We start from the raw sequence: 21,827 nt of genomic DNA on the forward strand, positions 1-21,827 counted from the left end.
GGTAAATGGCTACTGTCGTCCATGACATTTGTAATCAACTTAAGATAAGATTAGACTCGTACCTGAGGTCGATCAGAGATGAGAGAGAGAACTAATTTGGAATGCTTCGGAAAGGTATATTACCCTTACCAAACTCTGCGAAAAAGATCGCCGAAATGAACCCGTCACTGAAATACGTACTTGTTGGCGAATAAGTCTATAGGTATAACACTGCTGTTATTAGGTGGAAATAGTTTTATCCCATGCAGTTTATGCTATCATTGATTTCAATAAATGGGTAGACACCCTTCAACGGCATACGAGAAAAAATTGTGAAAAGGCACTTCTTCGATTGTTATTTAAAGTTGACTTAGGTCATGTTATTAATTTAAACATTTAAAAAGATATTACGAATCTCTATACAAATTTATATTTTTATAAGATTGAAATTGTAATTGATCACATTTTCCACTTATGGTAAGTGGTCACTGGCGCCCATGGAAATATCTGACCTATTTTATATGGAACAGAGATTCCACCTCAATACCATCACGGATGCCCTACCACATCTGTGGACTAATCATCATCATCAACCCATTACTGTCCCAATGCTGGGCTCCTCTCCGAATGAGAAGGATTAGGTCATAGTCTATCGCGCTGTATAATAGCAAATTGGTAGACTTTACATACCTCTGAAACATTTTTTAAATGTCATAGGTAAGCAGGTTATTTCGCGATATTTTCCTTCACCGTTTGAGTAAATCATAATGAATTAGGAATACGCATATAACTTTAAAAAAAAACAGTGATAGCATAGTGGTTAAGAAACTCGGCTTAAGTTATGTGGACGTGGATGTGGAAGTTATGAGGACCTAGGACCCCTCAATCAAGAGGCTGATTTTCTTAACCACTAGGCTATCACTGCTTGAGGACTAATACTGTCATCTAACTTATAAGTCATCATTCATCCACACCCTTTAACCAAAATGCAAGAAACTCCACAGTAATAAAAGCCGTCGTACTAGTACTACCGATACGTACTAGTAGTCGTACTAGTAGTACTAGTACTCCCGATACCCATTATAAGGCGTACAGCGCTAAAACAACAGTTCCACCGCTTAGCGCCAGTCAAAACAGCGTTAAAGACTGCACTAAGTCGTTGCCTGAAGCAAAACATGTGACCTTATGATGGTCGCTTGTAACACGACTCGATACTAATGTCAATCGATATCTCATTAAGAGGCCAGTTACTTAATGATTCAGTTAGTGCAAGGACGTTGTTACTTTTTAGAGTTCCGTACCCAAAGGGTAAAAACAAAACCTTAAAAAGCCTCCGCTCTGTGTCAGTCTGTCACAGGGCTTTATCTCTTGAACCGTAATGAACACTTGAAATTTTAACATAATATGTATAACAGTGGCTGCTGTAATAATAAATAATAAAAATAACAAGTTTAAAAATAAATGGAAGTCGCCGTACAAGTAAACGCTATTTTTCGGCGGTTTTCGATTTATCTACTGTACACATTTCTACAATGCTTAATGCATTATATGGCTTCTGCTTCTATGGCTTCTATGGTAACAATTACTAAAATTAGAAATAAATGAAAATTTTATGGTACGGAACCCTCAGTGTGTGAGTTCGACTCGTACTTGGCCAATTATTTGAATTTTTTTGTAGTTAATGACTACGGAGTCCATTTAATTGTATGTTGTCATCATCACGCATGGTCGACACCTATTAACATCGATAAGCATTGAAGTAGGGACAAGGGTATATGACTCTACGTTAGATCTTAGCAGTGGTATAATCAAATTAAGACTGAAATGCATGCTCCCCTCCAGAATACACAATACCTTGCTACCCTTGAGGAATAAATTTAAATGTTTCGTGTATATTTTGTCTTTTTCCAAACCAGAGAGGAACAGCGCTTAAGAGTTTCATTGTAGAAGGTTACTTAGTTAAAAAATACCTTTGAATTATATGACTTACAAATTAACACTTCAAATGAACAAATTAAAATTGAATGTTGCTGAAACATTAGAGGACTTTTAGAAAATTAATTACTAATATAATCAAAAATTCTAAGAAGAATCTTTATAACATCCGTAATTAATTCCTTTTTGTACTAAAAATACATGAGACAAAATGCTCGTTTCATAAACAACTAAATACGAGGAAGTAGGAGGCTCTGAAGGATAAATCTAAGGCCGATTACGATGTATACAAATTCTGCGATGAAAAGGTTCTTTGCGTACAAAAAATGCGTGCTTGAATTTTTCAAAGGCAAGAGATTCGCTTTATGAAGTTGTATTGAATGAACAAAAGGCGTTTTATAAATTTGAAGAACACTGCTATTAAAAACAAATCAGCGTTTTTATTGTCGGGTCAGTTGTTACAAGCTAAATAGATAAATTACTATATAATAATATATAATAATAATAATATATAATAATATATAATAATAATAATATATACTTGAGGTCGACATGGAGAATTATTTATTTATGTAAGGGCGTTTCATGTCACGCGGTACGTCCGCATATGTGACAGGAAATACAAAAAGGCGTATCCTCTTCGTATGCGTGAATAACCTCTGTAATCACTTCGCGTTTCGCGAGCGTATACGTATGACAGGAAAAGTATCTGTGAAACGGTATGATGCAAATGATACGTATGTGGACATAAACCTGCTTGACAGGAAAAGGCTCTAATTTCAATTATGTGCTGAATTTGGCTTATCTATGTACTTTAAATGTGCGCACCTTTTATTTTTCGTTTTAAATTATGAACGTGTTAGAAATTAGAAATGTACTATCACTTGTTATACGGTGAAGAAAAACATCATAATCTTACAGGCTTGAGAGTTCTTTAAAAAATATTTTCAATGGTTGAAAGTCTACCAATTCGCACTTGACCAACGCGATGAACTATGGCTTAAGTCGTCTCACTCTTAGACCTGATGGCAATGTTTCTCTCAATGTAAATTTCAATGCTCCTATCAACATGATATTGAAACAAATAAAATAACTGGTCCTTAACCTATAAAAGGCTTGGTTCATTAAATTGAGATTAAATTTCTTGATTAAGTTCCAGTTCCGTAGCTGGTATGAGTTCCGTTGGAAAGTCAAACTATTTGGTATTAATAAAGGTTTATTATTTGGCAGTTTGCGGAAGTTTCCGCGCACATATTTGGTGGTTTCAATGAGGCCTTAAATTATTTGCAAAATCCCTGTTTCTAAGTATTTTGGTGTTTAGGAGTCATTAAAGTTTGGAACGGAGATTGTTTGTTACAGTTCTAAACACGAAGTATATATATATGAATCTGGATCTAGACCAGAATTACTGTTTGATCTCGTTGGGTTATTAATAACTTGCAATGGACAAAACTTTGTCCTTTATCAAAGTCGGTAGAATTCTAATAGGTTTGATAAAGTCAAACCAAGTAGAATTCTACTATGACATTGTCACCACATCTATTTCTGTCTTCTAGCACAAGGAGTTCCTATTTAGACTCGTAAATTAGTTACAGGGAGTAATGGACCTGAGACCAACATCAAGTAAGACTCGAATATTATTTTTGTCTTATCGATGGCATAGGCTACCAGTTCTTCAAATTAATACTTTTTTTATTATTTCCCAAAAATACTTGTAGGAATTTTGAGTGAACCAACTCTGCTCAATTACTCTAAATATATTCATAAACATAATTAATAACACTATTTTGAACACTATACTCAGATAAACCCAATATCGTTGAAAATGTTCAGATTTTCATCCCTCAATTCCGTCGTGAAACCAGCCATCCGTAACGAGGAAGATTCTTCGAATCTTAGACATCGACTAATTGGCATGTCAATAACCGCATAACCGTGACCGCTTTGCTTCGTGAGCGCAAAATCTCGAAGCTTCCCCAGCTTTCCATGTCTCGGAACAGGAATCTTGATGCAATGTTACACGGATAAATTAATTTAAGAAAACCAGTAGGATACAGTTGTATTATCTATTCTTCTGGTTACTACTTAGTTAGAAGTGTATATTTGGTTGAGTTTTTATCTCCTATGTTGAATTCATTTAATTGAAAATAGATGTTAATGTAATAAAAATAACATCTCGATGAAACTTACAGTGCTATCTAAGTTATTCGTCCTAAATATCTTAACACTTTTCATTCTGAACCTAGAGAGTTTCTGGTTCGATCCTTGACTAGGAAAATGTAAATGATTTATTTACTGGGTTTTGACCGTTTTACTGTCATGTTTATGCGTGATGGGACTCACAATATTATATGTGTTTTTTTTACAATTTGTCGCAATTGGTCCATGATAACCTCATTATAAAACTCAAGAGCGAATTAACCTGCTACCCGAAAAACAGACTCGCTTATGACAATTTAACGTTACATCTTTATACTGTAACAAAATTGAAAGATGGTTTCAAATACTAACTACCACACACGTTACTTTATCCTGTAATTTCGTGCACCAGTGAGATATTAAAGGACAGTGGAGCAACTAACCATTAGGTCATTATTGACTGTGTACCAACAATTTGCATTGGAAATGGTTATGTTAATGTTCGTGTAGTCTATCCTAATCCCTTAGCTGACTATTGTCTATCCTAATCCCTTAGTACTGCTAACGGCTTTGTACAGCCCTTAATTATACCTATTTTCGTAGACCTAGATATTTTGGAGCTATTATTAACAAAGCTAATATTACATAGGGGAAAAAGGTATTCATTGTCAGAAGTGGTAACGTGCTTGTGATACGGTTAAGATATAATTCATCTTCCACGTAGGTAAGTTGGAGATTCATTAGGTTGATTGCATGCTTGTTTGATTGCAGGTAATGATTATAATGAGAAATCGAGGCTTTAAAACTATTTAAACTTTCAAGGTGATTTGCTTTTTAAACAGTGTACCAAAGGTGTATTTTTGCACAATGGTACAAAAATATTACTAAGTTGTCATTTTTCGAGAGAATCCTCATGCCTTGAAGTTAAAAGTATTTTAGTAGCGAAAGCAATTTATGTAGAATTGGTTTTAAGAACTCAATTAATTTCTCATTCGCTTTTTCTATACTTTCCAAGTTTTCTACTGTTAACTTACTTTATTTTAAATTTTAGTTTTAATACATGAATTGTTATCGGTACTCTATTTTGAGTAGGCACTATATGAAATTGATTGTAACAAAATACTTTAAGGATATTTTATCAAAGTAAAATATAGTTTACGATAGACAGCCCATACTCAGCAAAATGCTAGCACAATTTCGACTTCGCAGTAGCATTTGATATTAAAGGACCGTCAACACAGAACGTCCGATCATTAGTGGTTGTTAGCTCGTGTTAGCTGAAATTTGCATCTGGGAATGTAATGTTAACGGCTGTGTCTAGCTTACCTGGCTTTGGTATGTGCTTATTGCTAGTACTGGCTTAAGTAATTATAGGATAAAGCCTAAATGGCTTGTTAATATCGTTAGCTTCATATTTGTTATTGACATTATTGATGCTAGCTGTAGAAAGAGATATGTTTTGAGATATTTTGAATTTATTAATATCAAGAATAAAAAGTTAATTTTTCAATTTTATATAAATGCATTGGTTGGAATCAATATAACGTCAGATTTGTTAAACATATAATCTGAACGTACAGCAGTGCGTTAGACATAATGCATCTGAATGAAACGAATACTGTGTATACAACACGAAACGTTTCAGCGTATTTTTCTACTATCATAACTGCGTTAAACAGTAATTAGATCATCATTGTCATTATCGACCCATGATTATCCCACTCCTGGGCACATGTCTTAAAATGCTAAGTATTTATGTTCATTATACTTGAAAATTACCAGTTGATATTAAGATAATACATTGTTATACTCGATACCGATACAAGTAATATTATACTTAATCAAATTTTGTATTAATTGAGTTAATATTGTATTTAACTCAATGTATACATCTCGCGATATACATAGTTATAATATTAATTAACCTACTCTTTCATTACCAGATATTACAATATAAACTCTTCCTGAATCTGTATTATTTATCATATTTCATTAGCTCAAAATATTATTTCGTGTATTGTGAGGTGTTAAAATTCCATTCACTAAATACGACGAACTCGAATGTTCGGGTTTTAATAGCGGCACTATGAATGCAAGACTGAATAATATGTATAGAATACATTCGTAATAATATGTTATGTAAAAAGCCTAGAATCATAGAATCTGAAGATTTAATTTTTCAAAGTTGTGTTGTTGGAACGTTACGAAAAATTTAGGAAGTAAACTTTTCTATGATATAGAAGTAATAAACGAGCATACAGACCACCTAATGGTAAGTGACTACTGCCACCCACGGACATTTGTCGTCGGTCCCAGATACTCGTAAGATAAGAGTCCTACCTGAAATCAGCCACAGATGTGTTGCTACCCTTAAGGTCTAAGTTGGAACGACTCTGATAAACATATCACTCTTACCACACCCCACAAACTGGAACACAGCAGCGCTGAAGACTTTTTATATCGGGCAGAAACAGATGTGGCAATGGTAAACGGTAGATGGTAAACGGAATCGAACCACAAAGGCTTCTTCGGAATACACTACGCTTTGATGGTATGTCTATCAGGAGAATTTCATTGAACCATCACTGAATGTTGACCACGAAGAGGTGTACAATGTACATAGGGAAAATACACGCTAGAAATGTTATAGAAAAATGATAAATGGTATCCTTCCCGCTCACTTCATTCGAGTATATTAATGACCACACCATATTGGCGCTATTTATTTCATTCAGAAGTGTATTCTTTTTTGAAGATAAATATGTCTTTTTCTTGGAAATGGTAGCAAATCGTGACCACCTAGGTCACCCGATTTATGATTATGGTTTTGGAGATTTTAAAATCCTTCATATATAAAACAAATCCGAGTACTGTGAAACAACTTAAAGAAAGTACACGAGCTGAAGTCTGGCGAATTCCTCAGTCGCTCTGTAAACGCATTTTTGTAAAGATGTGCGCTAGACTCGAAGAGTCTTGTAATATCAATGGTCGCCATTTAGAGAACGTCGTTTTCAAAAAATCAAATCCACATTTGTTGTCATTAAATTACATTAAACATTCTTCTTATAGGTGATGTATTATTTTTACGAATTTTCAAACTTAGAAATCTGCCACTGAACACCTTGTGTTTTATGCATATTTTGACTTTCATACAATTATTGTTATCTCCGAGATTAGTAGAAAACTAAACTACTAAGATGTTGAATTAGGAATTGTATAATGAATCTTGCGAGCTCGCTGTGATAATGTTCAAAATTCCTGAAATATCTCGTATAGCGGATATTGAAAGCATTTCAACTACACATAATTTTCTATTCATAAGTTCTCATTAAGGATTATAAGTGATAATACATAAGCGTTAGCCTAAAATATTTTACTGCATGTAAACTCTAAATAGAATATAGAAATATAGAATATAGAAAGAACAACAACAAATGTCTGTTCAATTTTTTACGTATCATACATATATCCATAATGTTTGACTTTATTTGTACTCTTTACATTCTATCCTAGGATATCCTGTCTAGTGGATACTGTTAACACTGCACACAAATCGATAAACAGGTTTTTTTTACAGATTTGTATTAATGAATGAATTTACCATATTACGAGCCAAGCTTGCAATTTCACTTATATAAGTTAAATAAGTTTACGTTTTAGAACAGAACCAACAAAAGTTTCAATTCGTGAGATCTTCAAGCGTCTTATAACATAAAAGAGTATGTTTATCGGATCCGCTATTCGGATCGTGCAAACATCACGCGATAACTACAAGATTAGGTGTAGTTCCGAGAAAATTACTCTGTAGATCTACTCGGTGTTCCAATATCAAAAATAGCCTTGAAAGTAGTTTCTCACCATATTTCATAGACCCGGCAGGAAATAAAATTACCCGGGGATTCTGAAGAATCTCTTACGTTAGAGGAAATATTCGGTCAAAAATGGGTCCACTATCTAACACCGTAGGCTATTGACGTCGAAAACGTATGCCCGTAGGTTCCGTAGTATTTCTGTGGGCAGTTTATAAGCTCTATATAGATTTCGCACACCCCTCCTGTGTTCAAAATAGCCCTCTCTCGCTCGCACGTCTGAATGAGCAGCACCCTAGTCAGTGCGTTTTGATCCGTGCCGTCGACAACACGGCGTTGCACAGCCCTAGCGTTTTGTTCTAAAGATCGCGTTTTAAAATTTGAAGGACGCGGGACGTTTAAAATTCGAATGTGCTTTTATTTTTTTGTTATCAAGGATTAGTGTGATAAGATTATTTTGTGCCTGTGCTAGTGTCAAGTTTACTGTTCTAGTTTGAATTTTAGTGCGAATAATTTGTGTTTAGTGACAGTTTGTGAAGAAGGCGCTATGACTTGATCGTTGAAAAAGGTCAGTTATATTTTTTGTAAAGTTTTTGAAACCTAAATATTGATGTAATATGTCAATTACTAACTTTACGTGTGGATTTACATTCCGTTACATAAGTATCTCGATGAAGATTTCCCGGCGTTTTCCGGAAAATATAATAATACATACTTTAAAAACTATTAAGTATTTTTTTAATTACCAATTTTTACTTTTTAAATTTGTATTGAATATAGATCATTTTATATGAAAGCAAATTTTTATTGGCAACATATTCTTGGAAGATGACGTGACCAATCGATTTATATACATATTATATACAAAAAATATTTTAAAAATTGGTTGCCTACCTCACTAAAAATATACTTATATTTGTTTTTTGGTCTGTCCTACTAGCTTATTAATGATCCACTTTCGTTTTATAAAAGCCTCGATATTTTAATTGATGGCCAGCTTTCGAATATTTAAATAACGGCAATATTTGAATTGGTCGCTAATAAGAGACCTAATTAGGCATAAGGTAGAATAATATAGTTTCTTGGTATTTAAAAATGGTTTTATAAACCAAAATCCTCCGGACCTTTTTTAAACCGGTAAAACTTAATACATTTTTTTATAATATAGGAGTAGCAGACGAGCATGCAGTCCACCTGATGGTAAGTGGCTACTGCCGCCCATGGACATCTGTAATCAACCCCCGGTGAGGATTATATATTCCTACCCGAGGTCGGCCACAGATGCGCCGCTACCCCTGAGGACTAAGCTGGAACGCCTCGGAAAAGTCTGTCTCCCTTACCACGCAAATTGTTGGTAACTGCCGCCAATACCGCCATAGATGTATTATCAACAAATACTGGGAGCCCATTAGTATTATAACCTACTGTTTATATTTAATTTTGTGATTAATAATTTTCTTTCCTTTTAACAAAAATAATAAAGTGGTATAAATCTTTGGGATTAGACTCCGGCGGCACCACCGCCACACCTATTTCTGCCTAATAACAGTAGTGCTAAGCGCTGCTGTGTTGTGGTTTGAAGGGTGTGGTAAGTGAAACTTTCTTTTGAGAAGCGTTCCAGCTTAGTCCTCATTGGACTGCATGTTTATCTGATACTCCTATGTTGTATAAAAAATGTGCAAAAAAAACTCATCTTCAGGGCCGACCATTCACAGACGTGCCTACTATAGCAAGTGTTCAGGCAACAGTGACCTCTTACCACCAGAGAGCCCTTTCGGTATCCCTAAGGTCTACCCATGAAAAGGTCCATATTTAAGTATTTTAACAACACAAAGGTTTAAATAAAGCATTATCTCGAAAACACATCTGGAGGCACGGCAGTGCCTCCGCCAAGTCGAGCCAAAAGAAGCGGCACGGCCGTACCATACTTTTCCCGAAGCAATTCGGCCCATTTTTGACCCCCTGTAACTTCGTTGCATATGAAGCTAGAAGCCTGAATTTTCAGGACCCAAGCAAGCATTGTATAGACACGGTACATTTAAAATTTCATGCAATTTGAACCAGTAGTTTAAGAATTACAAGTAGTTAAAGTTCGTAATTTTGTCACTCACTCACTGACTGACTGACCGATCATCAAAAGTTTAAGGCACTTCCAGCAGACATAGAAGGTTGAAATTGAGGGTACAATTAGTGTTTAGTATATAACTCATGGAAAAACTAAAATATTTTGCAATTTCTGTCCAGTTATCTAGATACACCAACTACATTAAATAACTTTGTATCCTATATAAGTTATATAGGATTACAAAGTTATATTTGCAGTTAATGAATCTGTGTTTCTGTCCGCGAAATGTACGAGTAGTAGGGGAGCCCATGATGTTAAATGGGTAGAAACTCGAGCGTCAATAGGACGTATACGATTGTGTAGATTACACGTTAGAGTGAAGAAAAGGTTGTGTGATATTTTTCGTTTCACCGTGGAAATAGTTTCTAGATGATTCGAAAAATGTAAAAAGCAGAGTCAGACATACTCAAGGCGCGGAAGGTTAGTGATAGAGTATATATCTCTGATGCCGGAAATATGTTTATCTGCTGGTTTGCATAGGGGGACAGCCATACGAGAGGTAAAAATGGAAAAAAAGTAACCAGCACATTAGATTTTCAAAGGGGATATGAAGTTACCCCAGATGAGTCCCCCATTCGAAAGTCTGACGATTCGATTCGAAAGACTGTCAGTGACTCTTCGAAAATGCAAAAAAAAAACGTTATCTTGACACACTCGAGGGCGTAAGATTATTATACAGGAAATTCCAGCTGATGTTTTACTTATCATAACCCTTCATCTGACGATTTAGTGGAGGGGTTTTTTATACTGACGATTTGAAAAAAAAAACAGAATGAGAATATATAAAGAATAATGTATTTTCCATAAAATTTGCCTTTTCCTTTAGTTTGTTGTACACCATTACTTTCCAGGGATCCATGCTAATAAATGGCGCTATCAGATAGTGCATATTTTCTAGCATTATTTCCTTTGTATTAAAAAAAATACCGCACTCGAGTATGTCCAGGTATAGATTTTTTGCAACCTTATTACTCCCTAACGCCGCCCTCAAACCATCAGATTATAAATTTATTGTTTTCAGCATGTAATTAAGCTACTATAGATAATACGATTTTTTATTAATGGACTTCCCTGGTTGAACCCCCCAAATGGATAGTTTAAGATACTCTATAGGATGTAAGGTATCTCCCATATCTTAATCTGCCGCGTTCGAGTCACTCTCGAAATCCCGTCTTGGGCTCCCCTACTATTATAGGCGACGTCAATTGTTTTTATTCTCGAGATAAAAGACGTTTTCAATTCCAACTTCAATTTAAATTCAATTCAAATAATGGGTGAAGTGCGAATCGAACTCGTACACTGAGGGTTCCGTACCACAAAAATATTTGTTTATTTTATTTTTATTTTTACTAATTGATGTTATAGCAGCCATATAATGCATTGTGAACATTTCAAATGAAAAACGCTAAAAAATAGCAGGTCCTTATATGTTTGTCTCTGTAGTTCCTGGACTAAAAAAGGGTTACGATATCCCGTGCCTGTCGTAAGAAGCGACTACAAGGGGGCTTCCGAAGTTGGGAGTGGCAACAGCGAGCTCGAACCGTCCAATAAGTGTCCCCGGGAAGGACGGCGGTATGTGTAGTCGCATACCGTCGTGAACACCGGATAGTTTAGGAGGAGCGAAAACTGTTCTCCCAGGGCAGAGCTCGATCGAGGCATCGCGCTTAAAGGACTTCTGTTACGTTCAGTCGGAGATCCCGGAGTTCTCCAACAAACGTTGAGGACGGCCACCGGAGGATTTTAGTGCGGCTAAAGTCCCACATAACCCGGCGTCACTCCCACGTCGTCGAGTACCTTTTCAAGATTTCCTTCTTATAAAGAAAAAGAAGGTCCTTGTATGGCAACTCTCCTTTATTTGAAAGTTTTTCGTTTTACTTTTAGTACTTATTGTTAAAGCCATTATACATATTCCGTAAAAAATTTAAATTTCTATCTATTAAGGTTCCAGAAATAGAGCTCTATGTCAGACAGACGAACGGACAGCTTAGAAATAGGGTTCCGTTTTAACCTTTGGGTATGGAACCCTAAAAAGTTATATAATATCAAAAACATTCCGAATTTCTGACAAATGTCATGAGAAAAAAACTAGATGTTACGGCTAATGTGCCTAAATCAGTTAAAACGCAGATTAGCTTGTCCATTACCTAAAGTACAAAACGAGATTGTATCAATTTTCACCCCTTGACGTCGACCCGTGCATGCCATGATGCGTCGTCGTGTCATGAATTTACGACAAACATTGTATATTTTCACGAAACAATATCGCTTTGCGGCACGATGTCGCTATGTGTCACGATACGTCGTCGCGTCGTAAAAAGGCATGTGTTTTAGCCCTAAGAATAAGTCTGAAAAGATGTTTCGAATTTTGACTACATAGTTAATCTGCATATTTTCTAGCTAATCTTAAGCCTAGTTAATGTGTATGCTAACGTATTCTACAATCTAACGGTAACATACAAAAAATACAATAACTGTCGTGAGGTTTAGCAACTGTCACCGCATTATAAAATAATAATAAGTTTGTTTCCAAGGAAACAAGTGTTTAGGCAAAGGAGATGTTTCATTTTCGGCCATCTCATGTACATTATAACTAAAAAACACGAATAATTTGTATAATTGAAGAAAAATACACATATATTTTGATAACCTAAAGTATTCGTGTTTAAAAATATTTAAAATAAGCAATCCTCATTGAAATATTAAAAATGGCGGAATACTGTCAATGTCAAGTTTTCAAAACTGTCGATGTCGGGAACCTATGTGTACCCCATACATAGGTTACTATACTCTTTGGATGTCGGTAATTCTGTATTTCGCTGTTTTTGTCGTAAAGTTATTGTTACCTTAGTACTTTACAACCTGGCTTTTGTTTTGGGTATCCCGTCATTATTTCTGAATTTAATTAATTATTTATAACAATAATAACAAAACCACCTTTTAAATAGTATCTGGTTTTATAGATGTAAGTGACATGTCAAATTAAAAAAGAAGAAGTTGTCAATTTGATATGCGTAAAAGTGGATATATACATATTATAATAGTGGACTCCAATGTAAACGTTGAATAAATATGTAGGTACTGATGAGAAGATTCCATTTTAATCCTGAATATGTTTCTGCTCTGTGCTGCTTACGATTATGGAGTGATTCTACCTTACTTGTTTACCCAGCTTATGTTTTATGGACTCTTGTGATTTTCGTGCGATCGCTGTGGATTGTGTTGACAAGGATTCAATATCATCAGGTAAAATATACATCAGTTGTTGTATTCATCGTGAAATAATCGTAAATAATTTTAAACTACAGAAGCTAATATTTTTACATTTCTCTTTTTTAGATAATTACATTAGCAAGACTAGGACATTCTTGGGATGACAAAATAATCAGTTATTATTGCAACTGCATCGCTGGGCAACGAACCGTACTCGTAGGTAGTTGCGCTCACATTATGCCCATTGTTTGATGTTTGGGCTGAGCTCGTCACAGGATGAAAATATTGATAAGGGAAGATATTTAAAATGAATAAATAATGTATCTAAGTGAAGAGTAAGTAAAATATGATCAAATGTGTACTTAAAGTTGTTTTATTTACACACTTAAATGTTTTAACTAAAATAAATTGGTATAGAAGTACATATTTTGGTATGTTTGTTTTAAGTCAAGATTTATGAAAGTAAATATAATTAATGTTTATCAAATATAGGCCTTGTTTCTCAATACACATAATACAATGTTTATATATCTACGCCCATTCGCGTAAAAAATATATTAAAAAGTATATAATGTATATAGTAAGTTAAAATAGAATGACAGATGACATTATTATGGTAATCACTACCGCCATGATGTTTTTGCACTGTTGTGTTGCAAGTTTAAGTGTAAATTATTGTTTTTTAACAATTAAACGAACATGATTTGAAGAAAATTAACCCCCTTCTTTGCATGTTTTCTTAATTTTTAATATAGTGTACAAAAGGTGGCCGGGAGCCCATACATTTTGAAACATCTCCTTTCGGCCTTATTGAGCATAAATAAATGTCTATGAAAATAATTTTTATATGTAAGCACATAAAAAATTACAATGTTCACAATAGAAAATCCCTAATAACTTCTAAACGGATTACCCTAATTACACAATTCCTTTTGCCCTATCCGTTTTAGACATAAACCTACCAAATGGCATTAAAGACAAACCAATATATATACGAACAAAAAATCATGTTTTCAACTTACGTAATATTAGGTACGTAACATTTCAACGCAATATTACAAAAATTTAGTTAAGTTCGTTTCAAATGATTCGAAATAGGAAACTGTTATATAAATCGAGCTTAGATATCCACTTTATAACATATTCTTGCCATGATCACCAAAAATATCAGCTCCTAGTGGCTTGATAATTGATAGCTATAAAAAAACGAAAATCCACAGTTTAACGTTGAATTTAAACAACCGTCCATTGCACAATTAGGGTATTTTATTTTGCTCCATTGCTTGTACAAAACAGTTACAAACGCGTGTCAGAAATGAACTGACAGTCGCGCACGTATGCGCTCGAGTCCCCCCGAGATAACGAGTCGGTAAGTGGTGTCTACGTGTGCGTTACTTCAGCCCACTTTGTATGAAGATTGACTTCTGTTAGTTTTTATTTTGTGTTAGTACCTACCCGGAAAAACGTGGAAATTATTATAAGAAACCTTTTTAATATAAATAATTTTAAGTATGAATTTGTTAGCGGTGAGTAAACTTACTGAAAAAGGATTTACTGTTAATTTCTTGAAAAATGGTTGCACTATTAGTAACTCTATGGATATTATCATCGCAACTGGCCACAACGTAAATGGTATATATACAATTTGTCAAATCACCGATATGTAATTTGACAATGTCAAATAAATATTGGCATAGAAGACTAGCCCATATTAATCCGGAATATATGCGAATTTTAAAGAATATTATGACTGGTCTTGATAATGAACATTACCGACGGATATGACGACTAGTAAGAAACCATTTCCAAACCTCTGAACGCGAACGAACGATATACTGGAGATCGTACATACAGATTTATGTAGTCTCATGGAAGCTAGTTCACTCAACGGTTCAAGGTACATGTTATTATTTATCGACTATTATTCTCGAATGACACGATGAATGTTTATTTTCTAAAACATAAGAGTGAGTCTTTAAGAAATTTCAAAAATATAAAGTGTTGAAAAAGGAACTAGCAAGTCGAACAAATGTATGAGATCAGATGGTGGGACGACATTTTGTAATAGAGCTTTCAATATTTTCTTATCAACAAATGGAATTCTACATTAGAAGGCGATACTGTATACCCCTAAACAAATTGTTGTGGCTGAAACAGCTAACAGAACTATTATTGTATATGCGAGAAGTCTAAAACGAATGTTATCATTATTAAATAAATATTTCATTTCATTTCAGAAGTCAGAAGTCTATTATAAATTGAAACTAATTTGAGCAAGAGCAGTAAATACTGTGGTTTATATCAAAAACCGGAGTCCGACGAAGTCAGTGAAAGATTACCAATGATTTTTGTCGGATATTCAGAAGAAAGTAAGGGATGTCGATTATTTAATACGAAGACACGTTAAATCCCAATAAATAAATAAATAAATCACAATCAGTAGAGATGTTTTTAGAAGAAGTTTTTCCTGAGGATAACGGGCATAATTTCAGTTGTCAAAATAGTAACTTTTTTAGATTTAATTTATTGTCATGTTCGAATGAAAGTGATGATGAATGGCAAGATTATTTACATAACTACAAAGACTACCTAAACAATTTAATTGCCTTTAAAAAATCTGTTGTTGAGATTCAACTAGTGGAAGGTACCGGAAAGGAAAAGAGTAGAAATATCTACAAAAAGGAATGAGATGCCATCAAAAACAATGCTTGTAAAAAGATCCAAGTCTCGCCATTCAATTCTTCTACCGTAAAAAGTCTTGAGATCTATGTAATACCAAGCCGGTAATGTATGCAGTCCCTACTTAAGGGACCTTCTGTCTTAAGGTATTATCTCACTATCTAACCTAACAACATCTCATGGGACCATACCAATTTTAAAAATATTTTATGTTCTAAATAAATTGACGTGGCAATCGTACTTGTGTGATGCGATATGATAAGATGAAAACACAATGTGACTTGCAGTACGATTGCCACGTTAATTTATTTAGAACATAAAAGATTTTAAATATTGGTATGGTCCCATGAGATGTTGTTAGGTTAGATAGTGAGAAAATACCTTAAGACAGAAGGTCCCTTAAGTAGGGACTGCATACATTACCGGCTTGGTATTACATAGATCTCAAGACTTTTTACGGTAGAAGAATTGAATGGCGAGACTTGGATCTTTTTACAAGCATTGTTTTTGATGGCATTACCTTATTTCCTACACGACATAAAATGGGACCTTAATAAAAGATCGTACCTACGGAATTTCGGTAACAAATATTTTATACCTCCGCCCTAAAGGAATTTCTCCGAGCCAATTTATATGTAAAATAAATCAATGGACTTACTGTATACTACAAGCGTATGTGGCTTTTTAGAACAATTAATTGAAAAGTATTTGGCAATTTATGCAATCCAAAAATTTAATGGTGGTAGAACCTTTTGTGGTTCCACCCCGGAGAAACCACCACCTCAACTATTTCTGCCTAATAACAGCAGTGTTAGGCGCTGCTGTGTTCCGTTTTGAAGGGTGTGGTAAGGGAGACATACTTTTTCGAGGCGTTCCAGCTTAGTCCTCAAGGCAGTAGCGGCGCATCTGTGGCCGACCTCAGGTAGGAATATCTAATCCTATCTGTGGTAGATTACAGATGTCCATGGACGGCAGTATCCACTTACCATCAGATGAACTGCATGCTCGTCTGCTACTCCTATACTCGTATTACAAAAAAAAGACCCCGGAGGAACAACCGCCACAACTATAACTGCTTACTAAGAGCTGTGCTATTATAACAGCAGCTGTGTTAAGCGCCGCTGTGTTCTGGGTAGAAAGGTTTGGTAAGAGAGACATACTTACCCGAGGCGTTCCAACTTAGTTCTCAATCATACCAATGCATCTGTGGTCGACCTCAGACAGGACTCTTATCTATGTATGGAGGGTTTATCACAGATATTCATGGGCGGGAACGACCACCGACAATTAGAGAGACTACATGCATGCTCATGCATGCATGCATCTGACATGAGTCTTATTCTAATATTTTCAAAATAATAGTGATTTCTCCTACGCAACCGACACTTGATCTACCTAGATTTAAGTAGAGAGAGAGTAGTTAATATTCATAACTTTACTTGTTATTACACACTGAAAATACAACCTACAAATTTTCAGTGCTTTCAGTTTCACCTCTTCAGAATAACTAACGCACTTTACCTACTATGTTTGGCGGTTTTGATTAAAAATTCAATTTTATTGGTTCATTTGTACTACAACTTTGGTAAATTTATCCAATTACTACACCTCCTAAAAACCTATTGGACATGACAAAGATTTTTGAAAATTTCAGATAGTCTAATGATTAGAAATTCAACTTCTAACAATGACGATAAAGGTTCGTACTTCAGGAACACTTTATTTTTACTCGACTATGTAGGGTAATATTTTTCGAGTATGTAATATGTATGTATGTCTGTCTCATTGTTTGGCATAGCCTTTTTTTTGTTAATGACGGGGAAACCTTCAAAAGGTACCCGATGCCGTGGGAGCGACACAGGGTTATGTGGGACTCTTACCGCCCAAAACCCCCCGGTGGCCGTCCTCGGCGCTACGTAGAGGACTCCGGGATCTCCAAAGGAACGCAACAGGAGTCCTCTTAGCGCGGTGCCCCGTCGGGCTCCACCCAGGTGAGCTTGACGCTCGCCTCACCATCTGGTGTGCACGACGGTATGCTACCACGCTAGCCGGGCGGTTTGAGCTCCCATTCTTGCCGTCCGCAACCCCGGAAGCCCCCTTTTAGTCGCCTCTTACGAAAGGCAGAGGATACCGTAGCCCTATTCTGGTCCCGGAACTACAGGGACAATGTTTGGCAAAGCCTACAGGCCAAACGACTGGACCAATTATAACATTTGTAATGTCATTGGATTAATTTAAATTGTGGGAGTGATAAGTATTTTAAAGCAGTCAAAGTTTTATTTTTATAACAATCCAAGGTATGGGCGTATTGCAATTGAGTTATATTTTGAAAGATAAAATCATACACCGTCAATAAGCTAAGAGCTAAGGGCTCTATTTTCAATAAGGGTGTGTGAATGTAAAGTTAATTAATCGGCACTTGGCTAGGGTGATGGAGTACGTCCTTTCTCCCTTTGAGAGGAAACTCTTGCCCAGCAGTGGGATACAAATGGGTTGATTAATTAATTGATTAATTATCCGATTAGGATTTGATTCTTTGAAGAGTGTTAGTGTTAAGTTTCTTCAAGAATTGGGATAGAATTAGCTGGAGTATAATGAGTTCGTGAGATCCGAAGCACAACATATTAATCTCTACGAATGTTAGTGTTAAGTTTCTTTATAACAAGTCAAAAAATATTAATTAATATTTAGTATTTTTTGTTTTTTGTATAATATTATCCATTAGTTCTTAATTACATGTTAATATAGATATAGTTTGTATTATACCGAATTTGTAAATAAGTAACTTTTATTGTAAGATATGTGTTTTTGGAAGGACGTTAGCGCGTCTGATTTTGATTTTACTTATTTTTAATGTTGTGAAAACCTGTAATTTAAGTGCATATTTTAAAACTTTTTCCAATTGTCATATTAATATTAGATTCATTTTATGTACTTAGTTGGTATGCCTTCTTAAATAAAATAAGTCAGTTTCATTGCAACAAAGGAAGTCTTCCATCTTTTACTATTGTGTAGTAATAATTGATGACGTAACAATACGTGAAGATCCATCAATCTAAGGGCGTTGTACCTGTCTTTCGTATTCGGCCTTTCAATATAAGTAGTAAGGGATTATTCGGGGTACCCTTTTTGGCCGTCAGTTCTCAAGGTAAATATATTCCTAATAGTTATTTTATGTAACGATGAAATAATACAACTATCATATTGTAACAACACAAGTCGTATTTGTAAACCAACCCTGTTTTCGAATACATATTGTTATGAAAAAGCGAAGTACATTATATAATAAATATCGGAATACAATCCATATTTTTTATAGAGGCGCACAAGCTTGATTTAGACTTGATTTTGAAGGTCGTAATACCCTTTGTGGTTCAACTCCGGCGGCCCCACCGCCACAACTATTTCTGCCTAATAACAGCAGCAGTGCACCAGTGTTAAGCGCTGCTGTGTTCTAGTTTGAAGGGTAAGGGAGACATACTTTTCCGAGGTGTTCCAACTTAGTCCTCAAGGATAGCGGCGCATCGGTGGCCGACGTCAGATAGGAATATTTAATCTTATCTGGATTTACAGATGTCTATATGAGGCAGTGGCCACTTACCATCAAGTGGACTGCATGCTCGTCTGCTACTCCTATATTGTAAAAGAAACATAGAATTACACACAGCTTCCAACTTATTCAGTATCACGGGCCAATTTCGTTAGCATTGGCTGCCACTTGATTTTATCGAATCGTAATCAAATTTTGTTCAAAATCCATTGGCCCCAATTTTGTTTTGTAAGGTTAAATTGAATACAAGTTTTTATCTGGTATCATTTTTATGTAATAGAGATAGTAAGCCATGAAAAAAGTATTGTAAAGTTAGTAGTTAGTGTTAGGTGTCATTGTGGATGTCCCTGTATTTCCGGGACCAGAATAGGGCTACGGTATCCCCTGCCTGTCGTAAGAGGCGACTAAAAGGGGCTTCCGGGATTGCGGGCGGCAAGAGTGAGAGCTCAAACCGTCCAGCAAGCGACCCCGGGAAGGACTGTCGCATATCGCTGTAATCACCAGGGGATGTGAGAGGAGCGTAAATTGCTGCCCCCAGGGCAAAGCCCGATAGAAGGGCATCGCGTTAGGAGAATTCCGGTTGTGTTCCGTTGGATATCCCGAAGTTCTCCACCAAACGCTGAGGACGGCCACCGGGGGGATTTTAGTGCGGTAAAAATCCCACATAACCCGACGTCACTCCCATGGCATCGGGTACCTTTTGAAGGTTTCCCCCTCGTTAACAAAAAAAAAAATGTGTCATTGTGGAAATCATTGTTATAATGTTAGTTGCTAAACTTTTTTAGTAATTAACCATCGTAGAGCCAGCTTAAGCTAATGGACCTCCGTTTCGGAGCAAAAAACGTGTCGTTGGTGGTTACATGTTTTTAAATATATTCCATCATGCATATTGCGGATTGTTTGCAAAGTTGTTTTAATCTTAGCTAAAAGTGTGTTAGGCGCTGCTGTGTTCCGGTTTGAAGTGTGTGGTAAGGGAGACAGACTTTTCCAAGACGTTCCACCTTAGTCCTCAGGGGTAGCGGCGCATCTGTGACATCAGGTAGGAATATCTAATTCTATCTGGGGTTGATTACAGATGTCCATGGGCGGCAGTAGCCACTTACCATCAGGTGGACTGTATGCTCGTCTGCTACTCCTATATTATAAAAAAAACTCAGTTTTTAGAGGTCGAAATTTATATCACTGAGCTATTACTTGTTATAAATAAAAATGGTGATTATTATGAAAATGTGCCTGTCAAAGTGGTAATCGTTTTCGAGACTTATCTTGTGACCTGAAATAACCTAAACTGACCTAACGACCTAGGCTTCTTGCCCTTTTATACATAATAAATTTTCAAATTTGAGCTTATTTAGTTTCAACTTCAATCTTGTGAAAAAGTGATGGTTTTTATGAAATTGAAGTAGTTGATGAGTTTGCAGTCTAACTGATGGCAAACTGTCACTGTTCTCAAATTCATAGGTGTGGGTGGCCACTGGATATAGTATTATGGCATGTTGAAGAGTTCTGAAGAATAGGGAAAGAGATTAAATATAATTATTGTTAGAACAGTGTCAACATTAAAAAAAAACTTTGATTGACGTATATTTTAGAATGACTTATTACCAATTGGTTATAAGTGGATGACATTTTTCCTATCCATGTCCGGTCCTAGTCTATTATATAATACGTTCTACTATAATTCTAAGAAATTTGTATGGCATTAAATATAATAGGCACATCTATTGATTTATTTTTATTTTTATAGCATGGAACTTACAGATTTCCAAGTTAGCTTAATTATTTTATTATAGGTACTCATTCTGGCTTTTTTTTCTGAGTAAATTGGTATCCATTTATTAAATGGGGGCTTGGTTGGTCAATTTTTAATGGAAGGGGCGTTCTCTGTGTTAACCTTTAATCTTTTGTTCCAAAGGTTAATGGTAGGTGACTAATATGATGGTGAATGGTCACCATCGAGTATGGTTGTTTCGATTCCCAGCGGAATTGAATTGTAGGTTACTTTTAAAGTCCTTTGGGAAGCCAATAAGCTTAATAATGAAGCATTGTGGACCGTTTTAAGTAGCGATAGTCTAGAGGTTGATCTTAACCTCTCAATTATGCAATCCCAGTTTTGCAAATTATGTGTGTATTAAACATTGATTACCTGCTTTAACGGTAATAATGTTGAAACAATTGATTAAAATTTTTTGAGGAAATTTCTTAGAAAAACATAGTTCTTAAAACGTTTGCTACCAAGCCGCACTTGGCGAGCGGTGGACTATGGCCTAACCTAACTCTGATAGGTCACTTGTGCCCAGCAGTAGGACAATAGCAAGTTGACGATAACGACCGTTTTACTAAGCATGCTACTATTCGTCTTTCTGTTCGTCCTGCTCTCTACTAGGTTTCTTTGAAGAGC

General features: G+C 35.5%; 1 protein-coding gene and 1 long non-coding RNA gene across 2 annotated transcripts in view; both read left to right on the forward strand.

Moving 5' to 3' along the window:
* The first annotated feature begins 8,182 nt into the window (after positions 1-8,182).
* Positions 8,183-21,827, forward strand: part of LOC140755102 (uncharacterized) — a 96,453-nt gene continuing 82,808 nt past the window's right edge. The window contains exon 1 of the mRNA XM_073090301.1: positions 8,183-8,430. The gene's annotated coding sequence lies outside the window, so the exon portion shown is untranslated. The remainder of the gene's footprint in view (positions 8,431-21,827) is intronic.
* LOC140755110 (uncharacterized) lies at positions 9,780-13,558 on the forward strand. The gene is made up of 2 exons (XR_012103734.1): positions 9,780-13,230; positions 13,324-13,558. It is a non-coding gene; the product is annotated as an uncharacterized LOC140755110 (long non-coding RNA).

Source organism: Epargyreus clarus, unplaced genomic scaffold (genome assembly GCF_041222505.1).
Source record: "Epargyreus clarus isolate Ecla_fem2 unplaced genomic scaffold, WU_Ecla_fem_2.2 ptg000032l, whole genome shotgun sequence".
Taxonomy (NCBI): Eukaryota; Metazoa; Arthropoda; class Insecta; order Lepidoptera; family Hesperiidae; genus Epargyreus; species Epargyreus clarus.